We start from the raw sequence: 6,429 nt of genomic DNA, 5'->3' as shown, positions 1-6,429 counted from the left end.
CTAGATATACTAGGATTTGCACAATCACATTCCTAATCCAATAGGACTGCAGCACTTCCCCTTGAGTGTGTAAATACTTAAACAAAACTTCGCATCAGGTTTTCAGCAATTAAGGTAGAACAATTGATGAAGTCGTCGGCATAAAGGGTGAATGCGAGTCTCAAACACAAGTAACGTAAGTATGCATTGGTAGTAAAACTCACAAAATGTCGCTATGGTAAAACCCAAGGTATGAGGAAAACCCATAGACTAAGGAGAAAAGTGAGAAGTATGCATAACGTCTAAAATAAACATCAAACATGACGAAAGTAGTGAACTCAACAGAGTATGATCATCTTATGATGGGTGTCTCGTTAAAACCTCGTTAGGTATAACAAACCCAGTGGGAAAAATGCTCCTAATCGTAGGAAAAAGAGTACATTAAGATCTAGTGAGTATGCTTCAGGATACTCCCCCTGAGTTAAACATAACTTACAAATAAGACTACAAGCGATTCAATTCAGATAATTTACACATACCGATTACTTGGACGAGTTTATGAAAAGTAGACTTAGGCAGTGACTTTATGAAGAGGTCGGCCAAGTTGTCCTGGGAACAGATTTGTTTGACTTCAATGTTTTGATGCCTTTGTTGCTGGTGAGAGTAAAAGAACTTCGGCGCTATGTGCTTGGTGTTGTTTCCCTTGATGTATCCATTCTTTAATTGCTCGATACATGCTGCATTGGCTTCAAAGATCGTTGTAGGAAGGTGAATGACGGATGAAAGACCACTAGTACTTCGAATATGTTCCATAACTACTCTTAGCCAAAAGTACTATCGCGAGAAGTTGCCACTAGCATTTACTTAGTAGACCTCCAAGATATAGTGGTGTCTTAAACAGTAAAGACATAACCCATTTAAGAAATTGGCCTATGTGGATCAGATAACCAGCATCTGCGTAACCAACGAGGCGTGAATCAACCCGAGGACCGAGAGGGGAGCCGGTTCCTCTCGAGGATTCGTGGGTGTAGAACAAGTCCAAATCCGTCGTATCCTTGAGGTAGCGAAAAATATCCTTAACACCATTCCAGTGTCTGCGTGTAGGAGCATTGTTGTATCTAGCCAAAAGATTAACATCAAAAGAGATGTCGGGTCTAGCTCATTGAGCCAAGTACAATAAAGCACCAATTGCTCTTAGATATGGAACTTTAGGCTCCAAAATCTCTTCTTCATCCTCCTTCAAGCGGAAGGGATCTTGTTTAGCATTTAGAGTTTGAACAACCATAGGAATACTCGAAGGCATCGCTTTATCCTCATTAAAACAATGCAACACTTTCTAGTTGTGGTTCAATTGATGTACTAGGATTCCATCCAAATAATGCTCAATCTCTAGGACAAGACAATATCAAGTTTTCCCAAGATCTTTAATCTCAAATTTTGATTTCAAATCTCAACAATTTTCTCAAGCTATGCTGAAGTTCCGATAAGGTTCATGTCGTCGACATAAACTGCAATGATTGCAAATCTGGAATGTGACTTCTTAATGAACACGCATAGGCATAGTTCGTTGTTCACATAACCCTGACTTTTCAAATATTCACTCAGACGATTATACCATATCTGCCCGGATTGTTTCAATCTATAGAGTGACCTCTTCAATCTAATTGAGAGAGTGTTCCGCGGTCTAGAACTATTTGAACCAGTCAATGGAAGTCCTTCTGGAACTTTCATATACATTTCTGTATCTAGATCCTCATAAAGATATGTGGTTACCACGTCCATAAGTTGCATATTCAATTTTCGGAAACTACCAAACTGATAAGGTAGCGGAACGTTATGACGTCCATTACAGGGGAATACGTCTCCTCGTAATCAATCCTAGGGCGTTGAAAGAAGCCTTGTGCTACGAGGCGTTCTTTATATCGCACTATTTCATTATTCTCATTACACTTCCTCACAAAAACTCACTTGTAGCCCATAGGCTTCACATGTGGTAGAGTAAGAGCTACAAGCCCAAACACTTTACGTTTCGTGAGCGAATTGAGTTCAACCTGGATGGCTTGTTTCGAGTTTGACCAGTCTGTTCTACGTCGACATTCATCAACGGAACGTGGTTCAATGTCATCGCTAAGCATGATATCGGAAGCAACGATATACGCAAATGCATCATAAACTATCATCTTATTTTGATTCTAAACCTCATCCAATACTCCGTGATGGACCGAAATCTCACGATTCTTAGGAGGCCGACATGTTTCATATGAAGCATCACCGTAATCTAGAATAACCTCATGCGTTGGAATGGATAAGTAAGCAATGGTCGAATTCAGACTAAGTTGTCAATTTCCTCGTTCGGGGTTGTGAATCCTTTGAACCAGTAGGCTTGCCACGCTTCAGGGTAGAAGCAGGTGATTAGTTAGCCGCTAATGTACCTTGCTGTGTGGGAGGTGCAGCCACCCTACCCTTGGGGATGGTTCGGCTTTCCATGACAACGTTACAACGTACGATATGTACGTCCATCCTTGTAGGTGCGTTTGCAGCGGGTATATGTGATCTCATTACCTTCGCTAGATTAGTAAAAGCATCTGGCATGCTTTGAGCAATGCTTTAAAGATCTAGAATTCATCGCACTTCAGTTTTAGATTGAGGCGTGTGTGGATCTAAATGAGACATAGTGGGATTAATCCACGACAATTCGCGGTGTTATACAAGAACGTTAATGATCTTATCTCCCCATAACGACGAGAAGATTGTTTCATCAAAGTGACAATCCGTAAAACGTGCTATAAAGAGATCTTCTGTCAAGGGTTCTAAGTAGCGTATAATTGATGGTAAATCATAACAGACATAAATTTTCATTTTTCTTTGAGGACCCATTTGGGTACGTAATGGTGGCATTATTGGTAAATAGACTACGCACCTAAACACACATAAATGCGAAACGTCATGCTCGTATCTAGTAACCAACTGTAATGGTGAATGAGGTTGGGTAGCGGTGAGCCTTAGGCAAACCAACATAGCTGCTTGCAATATTGTGTGGCCCCAGGCAAATACCAGCAAATTGGTTCGCATAACCAAAGTCCGAGTTATTGTTTGAATGCGCTCTATGAAAACTTTTGTCAAGCCGTTTTGGGTGTGAACATGAGGTACATGATGTTCAACTTAAATCCCAACAGACATGCAATAATCATCAAAGGTCTGTGATGTAAACTCTCCAGCATTATCCATTTGAATTGACTTGATCGGATAATTAGAGTGGTAAGCCCTAAGCTTAAAAATTTGTGCTAGGAGTTTTGCAAATGCAGCATTGCGTGTAGACTATAAGCAGACATGTGACCATTGTGTCGATGCATCAACCAACATCATAAAGTATCTAAATGGTCCGTATGTTGGTTGGATAGGTCCACAAATATCCCCTTAAATTCTCTGAAGAAATTTCGAGGGGTCATGAATAATCTTTTGTAATGGAGGGTTGAGTGTTCAACTTCCCCAAGGAACATGCTTTGCAAGGGGGATGGCTATGATAAGATTTCAAGTGATGACCATGAAATGCTTTAATGATATGGCACATCATATCTCGTCCAGGGTGTCCCATTCGATAATGCCAAAGCGAATGAGTGTCTTGGAACCCAGCACTAGGGCCGGTCACATGGTGTGTCTCTACGGATCAAATGGTTGTTATGTACAACCCACTCGAGAGACGTTCCAGCTTCTCGTGAATATGCTTCTGACCATATTCGTAAGAAGTGATATAAAGAAATTTAGAACAATTCTCTTCAGTGGTTTCAACATGATAATGATTATCTCAAATATCTGAAACTTAGCAGTGTTCTTCCAGAATGTGGAGAATAGAGTGCCTCTGTAATGGTTAATTCAGTACCATTGGACAACATTATATGGGCTTTTCCGTATCCTTCTATCAGGTTGGTTGAACCTGAGAGGGTTGTCAGAGGTGCATTCTTAGGTACGAAGTTAGTGAAATAGTGTTTATCACACAATATGGTGTGCGTAGTTGTACTATCAGCCAGACAACTAACTTCCCCACTAGTCATACCTAAAAATAAATTAATTGAATCGGTCATATGCATAAGTATAATTCCATTTATTCAATTAATCAATTTGAGAAATAATTGTCCATAAAATAATATCCAAAGTTCAAAACAAACCAAACCAAACAAATATTTCCAAATACTAAGAAAAATTGTCCGAAAAAAAACTAAACCATAAATCTAGAAAATAGGGGGGTCGACCACTCCTAGTCCACTAGGGGTTAAACGCCCTAAAAACCATGTCTAAATTCATTCTTCCATAGGAACGGATGCCTCATGAAAATTTGAAACCTTCAGAGTTGTAGTAGTCGCTTCGGGGATTGCTATATGTGCAAAGTTAGACTCACGACGTGAATGATACTTGGCAATGGCCTCAGGGGTAGCTTGGCATATGCGTGAACAATGATCCTTTGATCCACAACGATAGAACATGTCCAGTTTAGTGAAATCCGATTGAACGATAGTTTTTCCATTGTTCTTGAAGTTTGGGGCATTTGGGGCCCGGGGTTGGCGCTTCTGGGTCAAGTTTCGTCCTTTGGATGGGCCTCTGTTCGGTGGACCTTAGGCCCGTGGTGGAGCTTGCCGCCCCTGTCCATGGCCACGACAGGATCTCCGTCGGTTGTGGCTGCTAAAAGCTGTAAGGTGTGTTTCAGGCGTGACATGCAAGCCAAGAGGTCGAGCTTGATGATTCTTCATCAAAAGCTGGTTCTGCTTTTCAATGAGAAGTAGAACATATATCAAATCCAAAAATTTGGTGAACTTCTGCGCCTGATATTATTGTTGCAGGACAATATTAATGGCATTGAAGGTCGAATAGGTTTCTCCAGAAGATCATGTTCGGTTAAGTCCTCGTTACAGAACTTAAGTAGTGATCGGATTCTACAAACATCAGAGTTGTATTCATTCACAGTTTTAAAATCTTAGAAGCGTAAATCTGCCAGTCATGTCTTACTTCAGGCAAGAAGATGTCTTTCTGGTGATCAAAATGATCCACCAGGGCGAGCCAAAGGGTACGGGGATCCTCCTCTGCGAGGTACTCAATCTGCAGTGCATCATGGATGTGTCTTTGGACAAAGTTCATAACGGTAGCCTTCTGAGCTTCATCAACGGGTGCATCGTCGGTTGGTTCCTCGATGGTAGCTCTAAGACTCTTTGCAGTGAAGTGGAGCTTCACGTCATGAACCCACTTCAGGTAGTTTCTTATGGAGACTTCCAGAACGATGAAATTAAGCTTGTTCAAGTTCGACATGTCCCTAAAGAGGGTACAATAAAACGTGGTTAGTCATATGGAAAGCCATAGACATACATTGTAAAACATTCGGGTTCTATAAACATGTATTAGTTTAATTTATGCATGAAAGCTACATATTTCATGTGGTAAGTTTTGAATGAAAACTTCGGGTTTCAAAGACACTCAAGTCGAAACTACAGGTTCGATTTAGTTTATGAACGTTCAATTCATATATAGGGGTACTTGCAAGAACACATAATACAATATACAATAAAGTGTAGTGGATTTGTGGATTGCTTCAGGAACCTAAGTGTGAGTGCTTCGAGACTACGAAAGATAATCAACAGTTCAAAGAGACTAAATAATTTATTGAATCATTAATTGCCAAAAAGTGAGCTTCAGACCAATTATTTTGGATTAATTGTCAGATTAGTGGACTGCTGGTCACTTTAATTAATTCAATAGATTGAGACCATTCAGGGTCGATCGTAAAAGCAAAAATAATTGTAAATAAAATTATTTAGAATGCCAAAAATTAGCATTGGGTTTGAAAAACCATGGCCTATGCACGATGGGCATAGGTGCCGTGAGTAGGGCAAGGCCCTATAGGCGTTTTTGGGCTCGGGTGGCTGTTAGGTGAGGCCCGAATCATGGCTACAGGCCACGGGTCCAATTTGGGAAGCCTAGTAGCAAAGCTGCTAATGTTTGGGCCCAAAACTGGTGGGGGTTCACAGGCCCAGCCAACTGGCCTAGCTATTTGGTTGCGAGTTGGGGCTAAGACAAAGCCCAGCAAGCAAAAAAGCTTGTTGGCAGATTGGACCAAGTTGTAGGGTTTTGGCCAAGCAAGGCTGCAGGCCTGCTAGTGAGCTCGGGTATTCGGGCCGTGTGAAACTCAATTCAAGGCGAAGCCTAGTTGTGTCGTGCAGAGGCAGCAAGCCCGAAGGGCTGCTGTGAGTGATCTGTTCTAGGGTGGTCCACTTAGCTGGGCTTTAGGCCAACGACCGAGCATGGCAGCGGTGGTGCCGACAATGGCGCGACTCGGTCACAGTAATTTCCCAGTTTTTATTTTTATTTTTTTATTGTCTACATCCTAGGGTTTAGAAACCCTAATTGCTTTTAAATTAATTTTGTTTCTTTGACTCACAATTCCACATAGCAGATATACGTAAT

Source organism: Malus sylvestris, chromosome 14, assembly GCF_916048215.2.
Source record: "Malus sylvestris chromosome 14, drMalSylv7.2, whole genome shotgun sequence".
Taxonomy (NCBI): Eukaryota; Viridiplantae; Streptophyta; class Magnoliopsida; order Rosales; family Rosaceae; genus Malus; species Malus sylvestris.
This window is presented reverse-complemented; position numbering follows the sequence as displayed.